Here is a 15,119-nt window from a genome sequence, read left to right as displayed (position 1 = left end):
GACTAGAAGGAAATGTTACAAGATGTTAACAGCAGTCAATTGACTCAGCCTACCAAGTGCCAGAGCTGGGACTTGAACTCAGGTCCTTGGGTGAAGACAATGTGGACTAGGTGTTAGAGAAATAGCATGGACTATAAATGGCCAAAACTTTGAAGAGTTCAAAAACAAAAGGGTATTGGAATTGTACCAAGAGAACCTATTTAGAGAATTCATCACTGTTATCTGCCATGCACTTTACCATGGATTATAACCGAATAAAGTTAGTTGACGCATTTTTTTCCAGATCATTCACTTGATCCCCTCCCTTCAATAAAATTTCTGCACGTTAAGAAGGCATGTTTTGTTCATTCTTCAGAATCCTCCGAATATCTGTAGAAGCTAAGCAATAAATCTTTGGCACCTTAAGCAGTGAATCTTTTTATTTATCCATTAGATCGCCATTAGATGTCTTGGATTAAATAGCTAAATGACTCGGTAGTTCAAATAAAAATCATGTCCTGTTTCTCGGGCTGGACCACTGCCTTTGAAATTACACTCTCTTTAAAAAGATAGGTCATTTCTCTTGGTCTTAGCACTTGAGGAATCTGAGATGCTCCAGCATGCCAAACTTAACAACCCCCTCTCCTACTAATCACCAGGGTTTTCTGGACATAGCTATAATGTCACACTCATTGATCACAGACACGTCCCCCAGGCTGAGGCTCAATTCCTGGATAACAGGAGATAATATGAACTAGACAAGTATAGACCCAGGAGGTAGGTAAAAATCACTGGATGTATTATTTTCTTAAATAAAAGGGTTCACTTTAAACAAGTAAAAACTACCCTGTTTCGTAAGATGATGGGGTACAAGACCATTGACACTAGGAAAACAATCCACCTAAATGATCGAGAAGGAACCATTCATTCAAGTTAACGAGTATTCCATGGGGCAAATCTCTTAAAACAAAAAAAATATATAAGGCAAGACACCTGGCAGTATTTTCTCGGGAACAGCACTGCACTTGGAATTGGAGGCCAGGATTCAAATCCCAAGCTCTGCTATTTCCTGCATGGGTTTTTTGCAAGTTCCCAAGCCTCCTTAAGCTTCATTATTGCCATAAAAAAAATGAGCCTCAGGGCTCATGAGAGTAGAAGTTCTCAATCTGCAGCCATGAACCTCTAGGGGCTCCATAGATATGCAGCCTTCAAATGTGAGATGGATATCTGTAGTCTTTGCCTTCCCTGTATCCATTGCCCCATCTCACGGTAATGATACCCTAAGTTTCCTTTGGAAAACCACCCCTGTTCCACTCTTCACATGGTTCGGGTGGGGTCCACCCACCCCATGTTACAGTGACAGGCATGTGGCCAATCCAGCATCTATCCCACTGTCCGGGTGGACTTTTAACAGAACCATGAGAAAGAGCTGTGCTCTTTATGTTAGGGCTGCTCAACTGGTGGAATGTCAGCCTGCTTTGCTGATGGGCATATTTGCCATCACCTGGGGAGATCCTTCCTGAAAAGAAAGCCAACAACTCAACAGTGCAAAGAGATAGAAAGAGACAGGCTCCCGATGGCATTCTTTGGACTCCTGGATCCAGCCATGCCTAAAGTTTTATCTTCTCCAAAGCTTTTGAGGACCATGAACCATGAACCATTGCATTGTCTTTTGGTATATGCCACTTGTGATCAACAGAATCCTAACCAAGTCAAGAGAGTTCATGAATTCCTTGAAACCATATGCAAATTGTGTGTAAATCTTCATAGGTATACTGTCCCAGAGAGAGGATCAGTATTCTTAATGGACTCCTGAACTAGAAAGATTAGAACTGACTATCCAATGATCACATTTTACAGACGAGACAGCTAAGACTCAAGTCAACAGAGTAAATTGCCTCAAGTCACACAGCAAGTTGGTGACAGAATATGGACCAGAATCCAGTTCTGCTGACTCATCCTAACCCTATATCTTCCTCTTCACCAGTACAGCCCACCCCTGGCCACTCACAATCACCTGGGAGCTGCTAACCATAACCGTGTGCAAGCTCTGCCCTAGACCAACTAAGTCAGAATGTCTAGGAATGCAGATCTGAGCACTGGTATTTTAAAAAGCCCCCTGGAAGATTCTAACATGGAGTTAGGATGGAGAACTCTTGCTTTACAACATGAATACAATGATGAAGGTATGCACAAACCAACTTGGGCAATATTCATTAGTAAACATTAAATAAAAATACCTTACTAACATAAAATTAAATATCTTACTTTATCCATGCACTGTGCTAGGTGTTTAGGTGCAAAATTGGAAAACACATAGGCCCTGTGCTGAAAAGCACTTCATCTCTTGTGTAAAAAAAAGGAAGAACCATCCATCAAAAAGGGGCTACTTTCCATCTGCAGCAAAATGGAATTCTTGGCAGCCCTGCCTTCAAATCCTCAGCCACCTAATTCTCTCTTGGTCTCTCAAATTAAGTAAACAGTTCCTTTAGCAGATACAGCCGAGTGCTTGCATCTGCTGGAAACAGTCCTCTGTAGGGAATGTAAAGCATTTGAGTATATTTACAAAAATGCCCTGTAAGGGTAGGGTTTTTGTATGCGGTCAAAGTTAAATTGCTATCAGTGTAAAATAGATTGTTTTATCTATAAGGTGTTTTATGTAAGCCTCATGGTAACCACGAAGGAAAAACCTACAGCAGAATCACAAAAGATAAAGAGAAGGGAATCAAGCAGACTGGTGCGGAAAATCATTAACTCACAAAAGAAGGCAGCAACGGAGGAAGAAAGGAAGAAGGGAACTACAAAACAGCCAGAAAACAATTAATAATGTGGTGTCAGTAATCCTTACTTATCAATAATTACTCTAAATGTAAATGAATTGAATTCTCCAAACAAAAGACATACAGTAGTTGGATGGATTAGAAACAAGACCCAACCATATGCTGCCTATAAGAGACTCACTTCAGCTTTAAGGACACACATAGGCTCAAAGACAAGAGATGGGAAAAGATATTCCATGTAAATGGAAATGAAAAGAGAGCAGGGGAAGCTATACATCCATCAGACAAAATACTTTAAGCCAAAATAGTGACAGGAGACAGAGAAGGTCATTATATAATGATAAAGGAGTCAATTCAGCAAGAAGATATACCAATCATAAATATATATGCACCCAACATCAGAGCACCTAAAGATATTAAGCAAATACTAGCAGAGCTGAAGGGAGAAATAGACAACAATACAATAATAGTAGGGGACTTCAATATCCCACGTTCAGCAATGGATGGATCATCCAGACAGAAAAATCGACACAGAAATATTGGACTTGAATCACATTTTAGAACAAAGGGACCTAGTAGACATATACAGAACATTCCATCCAACAGCAGCAAAATACACATGCACACAGAACATTATCTAGCATGGATCAAATGATTGGTCACAAAACAAGCCTTAACTAATTTAATAAAATTGAAATCATACCAAGTATCTTTTCCAAACACAATGATATAAAACTAGAAACCAAGAACAGGAGGAAAGTTGGAAAATTTAATACATTCCTGAACAACCGATGGGTCAAAGAAGAAATCAAAAGGGAAATCAAAAAAAATCTTGAAACAAATGAAAATGGAAACTCAACATATCAAAACCAATGGGATGCTGAAAAGCAGTTCTAAGAGGGATGTTTATAGCAATAAATGCCTATATTTAGAAAAAAGAAAGATATCAAATAAATGACCTAACTTTATACCTCAAGGAACTGGAAAAGAAGAAAAAATTAAGCCCAAAGTTAGCAGAAGGAAGGAAATCATGATAAGAGCAAAAATAAATAAAACAGAGACCAGAGAAATGATAGAAAAGATTAACAAAGAGTTGGCTTTTAGAAAAGATAAATGAAGTTGACAAACTTTTAGCTGGACTAACTAAGAAAAAAGAGAAGACTCAAATAAATAAAATGAGAAATGAAAGAGGAGCCATTACAACTGATACCATAAAAATACAAAGGAGCATAGACTACTATGAATAATTATACATCAACAAATTGGATAACATGGAAGAAATAGATACATTTCTAGAAACATACAACCTACCAATACTGAATCATGAAGAAATAGAAAACCTGAACAGACCAATACTGAGTAAGGAAATCGAACTGGTAATCAAAAACCTCCCAACAAGGAAATGCCCAGGACCAGATGGTTTCACTGGTGAATTCTACCAAACATTTAAAGAAGAGTTAATGCCAATTCCCCTCTAACTCTTCCCAAAAATTAGGTAGGAGAAAACACTCCCAAACTCATTTTACCCTGATACCAAAGCCAGATATGGACACTACAAGAAAAGAAAACTATAGACTAACCTCCCTGATGAATAATAGATGCAAAACTTCTCAACAAAATATTGGCAAACCAAATTCAACAGTACATTAAAAGGATCATATACTATTATCAAGTGGGATTTAACTTTGAGATGCAAGGATGGTTCAATACACTCAAATCCATACGTGTGATACACCACATTAACAGAATGAAGGATAAAAATCATGTGATCATCTTGATAGATGCAGAAAAAGAACTTGACAAACGACAACATCCCTTCATGATAAAAACACTCAACAAACTGGGTATAGAAGAAACATACCTCAACATAATAAAGGCCATAGATGACAAGTTCACAGCTAACATCATAATACATGAAATCATAAAAGCCTGAAAGTACTTCCTCTAAGATCAGGAGCAAGACAAGGGTGCCCACTCTCACCACTCCTATTCAATATAGTACTGGAAGTCTTAGCCAGAGCAATCAAGCAAGAGAAAGAAATTAAAGACATCCAAATTAGAAAGGAAGACTTAAAACTGTCTTAGTTTGCAGATGATACAATCTTACGCGTAGAAAATCCTAAAGTTGCCACCGAAAGACTTAGAACTAATCAGCAAATTCAGTAAAGTTGCAAGATACAATATCAACATACAGAAACCAGTTGCATTTCTATACACTAACAACAAAACATCTGAAAAAGAAATAAAGAAAACAATGTCATTCACAATAACAACAAAAACAATAAAATACTTAGAAATAAATTTAACCAAAGAAGTGAAAGGTCTGTACACTGAAAACTATGCAACTAGGATGAAAGAAATTGAAGACACAAATGGAAAGATATTCCATGTTCATGGAGCAAAAGAATTAATGTGCTAAAATTCCCATCTAGATTCAATGTAATCCCTTTCAAGATTCCAATGGCATTTTTCACAGAATTAGAAAAAAAAAATCCTAAAATGTGTATGAAACTACAAAACACCCAGAATAGTCAAAACAATCCTGAGAGAGAAGAACAGAGGCGATAAACACTTCCTGATGTCAAACTATCCTACAAAGCTATAGTAATGAAAACAGCATGGTACTGGCATAAAAATAGACACATAGACCAATGGAACAGAATCAAAAGCCCAGAAATAAACCCAAGCATATACAGTCAACTAGTATTTGACAACAGAGCCAAGAAGACTCAACGGTGAAAGACAATCTCTTCAATAAATGGTGTTAGGAAAACTGGATGACCACATGCAGAAGAATGAACTTGGACCTCTATCTTACACAACTCACAGTGCATAAAATTAACTCAAAATGGAAATGGATTAAAGACTTAAACATAAGAACTGAAACCATAAAACTGCTAGAAGAAAACATAGAGAAAAAGCTGCTTGACATCAATCTTGGCAACCAGTTTTTGGATATTACAGCAAAAGCACAAACAATGAAAGCAGAAAATTAATAAGTGGGACTACATCAAACTAACAACAAAAGACTGCACAACAAAAGAAAGAATCAACAAAATGAAATGGCAAACTACAGAATGGGAGAAAATATTTGCAAATCATATATTGGATAAGGGGCTATATCCAAAATATATAAAAAATTCATACAGCTCCATAGCAAAAAAACCAAACAATCCAACTTAAAAATGGGCAGAGGAACTGAATAGAGAATTTTTTAAATACATACAAGTGGCCAACAAGTACATGAAAAGGTACTCAATATCACTAATCATCAGGGACATGCAAATCCAAGCCACATTAGATATCACCTTTCACCTGTTAGAGTGACTATCAACAAAAAAACAAGAGTTAGGGTCAGGCGCCCCTCCTTGGATCAGTCACTCTGGTGGGCATTGCAGCCAAAGGGGTGGCTATGTGATTGGAGCTTAACTGCTACTTATGGAAGTCCCACTGCAATAAGCAGACAGTAAGGCAGGAGTCCACGACACTGAGGGTATATCCCTCATTTCACCTCTCACTTTGCTTTACCAATCTTGGCTTGCTTGTTCCTGCTCTTTTAGATTTTTTAGGGCAAGGATCCTGTTTCCTCCACTGTGCTTAGCACAGTATCTGCCTCACAGTGGCCTCTTGTTTCTCAGTACATTTCTAACTGAATGATAGTAGATAGCATTTATTGAGCCCTACCTTGGGCCAAGGACAATGCTATGTGCTCTATATGCATCAACCCATTTAAGCATTACAGCAACTTTATGCGATGGATTTTATTCACTCTGTTTTTCAGATGATCAAACTGAGTCTCATCAAGGGAAAGTAATTTGCTCAACATCACACAACCCGTTAAGTGGTGGATGTGGAATTCAAATTCCTATCTATATGACTTCTCATGATTCTAAGTCTTTTAAAATTAATGAGTAGATGTTAGCATAACTGATTTGATTAAACACCAAAAACTAGTGGCAAAATAATTGTTTAAAATTGCATTCTACTAAAAAGTGATAAGTATGTGGCCACATTCAGAATGACCTCTGAGTATTACAGTTGATGTGTGTTTTCTGTGAAGACAGCAACACATTCACCCCATACTCAAGGAGCAAAGATGTAGGCTGGCACTATGTTAAACACAACTTAATTAATAATGATGTTCTAAGTGAAAACAATAAAATTATGAATGAAGTTGCCTGCCAGCCTTTTCTACTGGGCACAGCCAGCCTAATCTTAGGCCCTTACCTGTCTGCATTATGCACTTGGCCTCTGAATGTCAGAGACTTACAGTCTGTAATTAACATACAATTAGCATCCAGGGTTCCCTCTAGCTTATATTTCTTTGCTGGAGCCAATAGCTCTAAAGAATAAAAGCTAAATCTAACTTCCTCAATTCCTTATTTTGTAATTCAAATACTCTTTGAGTATTTGCCTCCTCCCATACTCTTCAAAGAGTGGTCTACACTCTCTCCGTTCACTAGCCCTAGAATAGGTCTTGTACGTTCCTTCTTCTACACCTTTGCTCATGCTATTCCAGCCGTAGTGTTTGCTTTCTCACCTCACCTAGGACTCATTTAGCCCTATAATTTCTTCAAGGACCAATGAACCAACACAAAGTGAATGTGAGTAGTTTAGATATTCCCTTGCCATCACTGCCCGAGGAGGTGTTTAATATTTGACATAGGAAGTGTAAGGTGCTGCAAGATGGGAGCTCTGTTTTCAATTCGGACTTTGTATCAGTCGGTTTTTGCTGTGTAACAAATAAGAACAAAAATCTTGGTGTCACATGACAATAAGCTTGCACATCTACAAGACAGCTGGAGTTCAGTTGATCTAGGCTGAGGTCCTTCAGGTTTGGCTCCAAGTGCAAGTTGAGTCTGGGTATGCTCCATATGTTTCCCCTCCTCCTTGGTGTAGGAGCTTCCTAAGGCATGTTATTCTCATGGCAAAAGACAGGAGCACTAGTGAGTAAGCCTAACCAGGCAAGCATATTTCAAGCTTCTGCTCAGAGCACATCTGCTAGCATCCCATTGGCCAAAGCTAATCACATGGTCAAGGCCAAAGTCAGGGAGTGGAGACAGTCCTTTCCTCTTATGGGGATGGAGGAAGGGAGTGAATATTTGCTGGACGATAATCTAAACTCTACAGACACTACCATGTATTCAAAAAGTCTCTTCTTTTGCCATAGCAAGCTGGAGAATGCAACCCAAACAAAGAGGCAGAAAGCATATCTAAGGCGTACAGATGGCCGAGAAGAAGAGCAGAGCTGCAGTACACACAGCCCCTCCTCGGGTAACGAGTGAAGTTAGAGCACTCTGGAGAGCACGTGGCAGAGCAGCAACATCTTCTCAGAGGAATGTGTTCTTGGCAGTGACTTAGGGGGAACTCCACTCTGGTGTCATCATACACAGCTGATGGGAGCGTGACCTGATGCAAACGTTTTATAGGGAAATTTGTCAGTACATGTCACAATTTTTAAATGCACATGCCCTTTGATCTAGCAATCCCACTGCTAGGGATGTGCTCTATGGATAAAAACTAAGTACACACAAATTAGACTCATTTGTTTGTTATAGCAAAAAACTCTTTAAACGAAAATAAGTAAAAGTAGAAAACAAAGAAAGAAAGCAAATAGAGTACTCATCTCTAAAGGCCTGGTTGAGTGAATTACAGTACATCCATATGGCCTATTATAAAGCTATTAAAAATAATAAGTTAAATCTATACATACTAATTCATTCATTAAAAGAAAACTATTTATTGTGTGTCTGCCATGTGCCAAATCCTTTCCTTAGCCCTGGAGATGTAGCACAAAATGGGACATGTAGGGTCTCTCTTCTCAAGGAGAAAGAGTGGTAGGAGAGAATTAAGAAGCCAAGAAATAAATAAGATAACCTCAGGAAGTGATAAGTGCTATGTGAAGATACAACAGGACGATGTGCTAAAGGGAGCCTGGGAGCCTTTGATGGGTGTCCACAGGCGGCGTCTCTGAGAAAGTGAAGTCAGAGCTGAGACTGGAATGAACGAGAAAGGGCCAACTGCTTCTTGAAGAATATGAATGTATAGGGGAAGAGCATTCTAGGACGAGGACACAGCAAGGGCAAGGGCCCTGAGGTGGGAATGAGCTTGGTTTTTCAAGGAAAGGACCAAATGCCAGTGTGGCTGGAGCAGAGTGAGTGGGGGAAGTAGTGGTACAAGATGAAGTTGGAGAAGAGCTAGAAGACCCACGTCTCCTCTGTTCCACCTCTTACATTCCTGTCCTCGGTTCTTCCATCTGTAAAAAGAACTTACTAACCCTTGACAGCTTTTATCTCCTAGGATGTCTGCAAGAAGTCTGTGCGATAGGCAGCACAGACAACTCATTCCCCACTTTACAGGTGAGGAAACTGAGACTCAAAGAGTTTAGTGACTTTGCCCCAAATTGCACATTTTGTGGTCGGCAGAATCAGGACGCGACTTCAGGTCTCCTGATTGCTATCACGATGCTCTTTCCACTATATCATAATCTCTTCCACCTCATTTACGTATTTCAAGAACAGTACCCCCAAATCTTTTGGCGAGTCTTTATAACCTCCAATTCTTTTTAAGAGGGATTTAACCCCAGTGATACAGATACATTGAGTTTTTCAGTCTGCAGCATAGAGGCTCCCGTGGGTTTTATTTTCAATATAGTTTGTTGTTTCCACATCTATCTCTCTTACCAGAATGTGAGAGGTCAGGGTGCTGGTACTGTTCACTGTTCACTCGGGTAGGCAGAGACGTTAAGGGGTGGGATATATGGAGAGGAACCCCACTGTGCCCACTCTACACATCCAAGGTCACACAGCTTGTAAACTGTGAGACTAGAATTTGAACTGATATCCATCCCAGTCGAAAAAGCGTGTTCTTTCCAGTTATTGAGATGGTGCATGTGAAAGACCACGGAGAGCACCTGACACGCGGTAACAGCTCAATGGACTTTGGTTGCCGTTATTGTGTCACACACTGCATTGTTGGAAGGGTCTCTCCCTAGTCAGTAGTCATCCAGTCTAATGACAAAGAACCTACCCAAGGATCCACGGGATTAAACAGATCAGGTCGCGAGGATTCCAGATGATTCCCATGCCATGAATCTTCCCTCCGTAATTCACACAAAAGCCTGGCAGTCTCGCTCCATTTCTCAGAACAGAATCTGCTGGGGGCTGGGAGATTAATCAGACTTCATTAATTCTGCAAAATAAACCGTGGCATGTTTACCCGTGCACTCAGAGGCATTGTCATAAATCACCCAAATTAAAGCTCACCTGTCTGGGTAGAGGCACAGTCTGCACTAGGGCCCCGCGAGCAGCAGGGCACGGCATCCGTGGTGTCCCCATGGCTTCGTTTCTTCCCGAGCCTTCCCGTGACCGGCAGGACCAGCTGCACGATGCTGCAGTTTGATCATTAACAGAGTCATGAACATCAGCCCCGTGGTTTTGAAGGGGCTCTAGTGCTGTGTATGTATTTTGCTTGGAATAAGTAAAGACTAAGCTACATTCACAGCACACTAGAAGTTTGAGAGGCACTGATTTGTTTTTTCAAGCCATAGCTTCTAAAGGCAAAGGCTGACCAGGTCTTAGAGATCCAGAAGAATTAGGAATGTGGCCAAGGTCACACAAGTCATTAATAGCAGATCTGGAACCAGAACTCGGGACTCCTGATTCTCAGTCTAGCATTCTTTCCACTTCAGTGCATCTGCCTAAGGGCTTGGGGTTGATAAGAATACATTAAAATATATTTACTCCTTACTGCTTACACTGGTATCAGTCATGTGACTTCCTTTGGCCACAGAATAGAAGCCGCCCCATTGCAAGCAGCCGTGGAAATGTGCTTGCGCAGTTGGGTGTGCTCTGCCTTCAGCATGAGAGGATGGTACCCTGAGGAGCCCATGGGTCCAAGGATGATGAGAGACTCATGGAGAAAACCCAGACCCAGCTTGCAGCTTAGAGGCGCCCAGTCCTATCCAGCCTGGTTCAGCTGGTCCCCAGCTGATGCGCAGATACAGGAGTGAAATAAATGCCTGTCTCTGAGATTTTTGTGGTTGCGTATCATGCAACAGTAGTTGACTGATGCAAGACTCATTCTGCAAACAAACGTATAATTTCTGTGATGCAGAATGATGCATTAGAAGGAGCTTGGGCTTTGGTGGAGTTTAATTTGAATCTTGGTTTGGGCATTTAGTTACTTTGGGACCTCAGGAAAATCATTAAAACTCTCTCAGACCCAATTTCCCGAACTCTGAAATGAAAGTGATAATATTTACCCATAGGGAGATACTATGGATTGAATTAGCTCCTCCCTAAAATCATATATTGAAGCCTTAACCCCCAGTGTGCCTGTGTTTGGAGATGGGGCCTCAAAGGAAGTAATTAAGGTTAAGTGACTTCACAGGGTGGGGCCCTGATCCTACGGGAGCAGAGTCCTTATAGGAAGAGACACCAGAAGGCTAGCTTGCTCGCTCACTCTCTCCCTCCCTCCCTGTCCCTCCGTCCTTGTCTCCGTTTCTCCCTTCCTCTCTCTTCCTTTCCTCCTACTATGTGAGGACACAGCAAGAAGGCTGGAAGAGAGTCTCACCAGAAACCAAACCCTGCTGATCTTGGACTTCCCAGCCACCAGAAGTGTGAGAAATAAATTTCTGTTGTTAAAGCTACTCAACCTGTGGTATTTTGTCATAGCAGACCAAGCAGACTACCACAGGGCATGATCAGAACTAGAAATTCCGAATTTTATATTACCTGCCTAGCACAGAGTGGGGTTTAGATCACAAACCTCTAGCCAGAGAGCTGAGAAAGGTCAGTTTTAACTACATTGAAAATTAGTATGTCAGAAACGCATTCTTCTCTAATATGGTCATAAAACCCTGATTTTTAGCTGGGCACATGACACCCAAAATAAAAACTATATTTCCCAGATTTCTCTGCAGTTAATGTGATTTGGCTATGTGACAAAAAGTTCTTCCCAAGATGTCAATGGAAGGGCCATGTACAACTTCCGTTTGGGACATGTCCTTAAAAAGAGAGGGGACATCCTTCCCCCTTTCCTTATTCTTCTTACTGGCTTGAATGTGGACATGATGGCTGGAGCTCAAGCAGTCATTTTGGAGTGGGAAACCACATGCCATGCAATGAAGAAAGAATAGGGAGGGAGCCTAGGTTCTGACACCTTGGTGCCAAACGTCGACCACCTGCCTATGGACTTCTTTAACATGAGAGAAGAATAAACTAACTTGATTAAGCCACTATCATTTAGAGCAGCCCTAGACAGCATCACTTAGGAGCTTGTTAGAAATGCCACTTCTCGGTCCCCACTACAGACCTACCTAACCAACATCTCTGTGGCCCAGGAATCTGTGTTTTAGCAAGCTCTCCAGGTGATTCCTATGCTCACTAAGGTCTGAGAGGCACTGATTTAGAATTGCCCACCACAGACCCCGAAACCGATAACTGACACAGTAGTCCTAAATGGCAGGCTTTGTCAAGGACTTGGTGAAAGCTTAAAAGGCAAATCATACAAAGCCAGGAAGGGCAGCAAAGCCAATAACTGACAGTGTCAAGATTTAAATGATTTTGACGAATGGAACACTGGACCAAAGCCAAGAAGAGGAAACGTAATGGGGATATATAAAAAGCAAATCAAAACGTTCTTTTTTATTGAAGGCATATAAAATGTTCTTGTCTTTGACTCATTAAATTAAAAGTAAAATTACATATTTTAAAATACAGCAAATAATGCTATAAATCAATGCCAATTATGGCTAGTGAAAGGAACAAGGGAAAGCAGAGAAGATCAGGAAAGGAAATGAGAGCAAAACTTAAAGTAATAAGGAGACATAGAGTCAAAGACAGAGAGGAAGAGAACTGGGGTCCCAGTTTAGGGTCACTCTAAAATGATCTTCACATCAGAGGTAATCATCCTAATGAGTCAAATTATATTGAAACTTACTATGTGCCAGGCACTGTATTGTGTGTGTTATGCAAATTTATCCTCTCAGGAACTCCGTGAGGTAAGATCCATTATTATTATTGTTTTTCAGATGCAGAAACTGAAGCAGAGAGAGGTTGAGTAAGTTTCCCAAGGCCACACAGCCAGCACCAGGTGGAAGCAGGATATGGACCCAGGTGGCTAGAATTCTGGGCTGTGATCCTCAGCCCTCTGGTGTATTCTAGTCTTTCTGGTGGACTCTACCCTTTGGTACTGCCCAGTTCCTGTGACTGATCCGTTTCTACGAATTGAAAGCCTGGCATAAAAATAAGGAAATCCAGTTCCCCACAGAATTGCAAATCCAGAGGTAGGGTGAGATCCAGGTGCAGGATGATTATCGGCTCCAAGGTGTCATGACAAGTACAAGTTCCTTCCATTCCTGTGTGCTGTTGTCCTCAGCATCCGGCTTCATCCTAAGGCTGCTTCCCCTCGTGGGTCTAAGATGGCAGCCAACAGTCTTGAAGCTTTGTGCTTTGTTTTTCACGCTCAGCGAGGGAGAGAAATCTTCACCCCAAGCACGGAACATACTGGAATATATGTATCTATGGAGTATGCTGGATATAAAAACTGGAATAATGCAGTTTTATTGTATCAGTGTAGGCAAATGACAGTTCTTAGACAATAGGAGTCATCAGTGGGCATGCTACGAGTTGACTGTAATAGATGACTCAGGACCCAACCCTGGAGTCAGGGATGGGGTCACCAAATCAGGGCTCTGTGGTACCCAGGACAAATGGGCTCCACTGTTAGTTGTTGTGATTCTCTCTTTTTTCTCCCAACGCAAATCAAGTTTCTTCATTTGTTTGAACCTAGCAAAATAATCAAGATGAAGAAAATCATAAAATATTCATTAGAAAGCAACTTGGACGGGCTGGCCCAGTGGCATAGTAGTTAAGTTCATGGGCTCTGCTTCAGTGGCCCAGGGTTCGGGGGTTTGGATCCCAGGCATGGACCTACACACTGCTCATCAAGCCATGCTGTGGCGGCATTCCACATATGAAGCAGAGGAAGACTGGCATGGACCTTAGTTCAGGGACAATCTTCCTCAAGCAAAAAGGGGAAGATTGGCAACAGTTGTTAGCCTTGGTCAGGAAGATTGGCCCTGAGATAACATCTTTTGCCAATCTTCCTCACCAAAAAAAAACACACCAACTTGGGTATAAACAATAAACCCCTCTTTAAAAATCTTCAACAGCCTTCCAATCTTCAGAAGCATCAGAGAGAAAGGTATCTGGGGCAGTAACCCTCTCACTTTCCTTTGACGGGTAACATTATATTCTGTCAGGAGGGGCCAGCATATGGGGTGGGTGGCAGAAAGTGCTTTAGGAGGAGGGGGGTGTCCCGTATTTATTGAACATCTAGGTGCCAAGAATGATGTGTCATGTTTTATTATTTGTTTATTTTAATCATAATGAGGAGATAATATTCTCCCCATTTTGTAGATGAGAGAACCCAGAATTTTTGTGCAATTTGCTCAGTGTCATTCAGCTAGTCAAGTGACAGGGGTGGATTTCAAACTCAAGTCTATCTGATTCTACCACCACAGTTCTTTCCACCACACTGCACCAACTTAATCCAGGATCATTTCCATTTGCCGAAATTATCAGCACTGAACTTTTTTTTTTGTTGTTGAGGAAGATTAGCCCTGAGCTAACATCTGCTGCCAATCTTCCTCTTTTTGCTGAGGAAGACTGGCCCTGAGCTAACATCCGTAGCACTGAACTTTTTAACTGAGATTTCTTGGCAACTTCTTATCTGCTCTCTGGCACACATTAGTTGTGAGAACTACTCTCAGGTTATAACAGACTTTATAAAAATTTCTATTTATTGAATACTTGCTATGTGCCAAGAACTTTTCTGAGGGCTTTATGCGTAAAACCTCTGTTTATCCTGCCAACAATGCTGTGATGCAGTTTATTATGGAGAATGCTTTGAGTTGCAATGATAGAATCCCAGATCAAACATCACGTGCCAATGGCCACATCCACAATTCTTTTCTAGTTATGACTCTCTCTAGACTTAATCGCAGGTTATCTTGACTTTATCTGGCTTCAATGGGAGAATCACACTTACAATATCTCTTCCCTGAACCATTTTGTCCAATTGAAAAGATTTAATTGGTGCCACCTTAATCAATTCAGAAGTTTTAGTAAAGGGACCATACCTTCCATTGGTCCTTGCCACAAGGCTGAATTTTAATCAGCCATTGTCACTTAAAGACTTCAGTTTTATCTTTTATTGTTTGGAAATTAGAATCAATTACATCCTCTGGTCTTCTGAGTCCTCAAATTTCTGGACATTTCTACTCCCTTCGATCTCTCCAAAATGGACAATTCTTTCCTAAGCTCAGCTTTCTCTTATAGGACGTCTTATGTGCAG

At 40.8% G+C, this 15,119-nt stretch overlaps 1 long non-coding RNA gene across 1 annotated transcript; it reads right to left on the bottom strand.

The window, feature by feature from the left end:
* Window positions 1-5,837: 5,837 nt before the first annotated feature.
* On the bottom strand, window positions 5,838-10,447 carry LOC138915648 (uncharacterized). The gene is made up of 3 exons (XR_011421744.1): window positions 10,025-10,447; window positions 9,789-9,922; window positions 5,838-8,168 (listed from the first exon to the last, which is right to left on the bottom strand). It is a non-coding gene; the product is annotated as an uncharacterized lncRNA (long non-coding RNA).
* Window positions 10,448-15,119: the final 4,672 nt, after the last annotated feature.

Source organism: Equus caballus, chromosome 9 (genome assembly GCF_041296265.1).
Source record: "Equus caballus isolate H_3958 breed thoroughbred chromosome 9, TB-T2T, whole genome shotgun sequence".
In the NCBI taxonomy this organism is placed as follows: domain Eukaryota; kingdom Metazoa; phylum Chordata; class Mammalia; order Perissodactyla; family Equidae; genus Equus; species Equus caballus.
The sequence above is the reverse complement of the archived record's forward strand: the minus strand, read 5'-3'. Positions and strand labels throughout refer to the sequence as shown.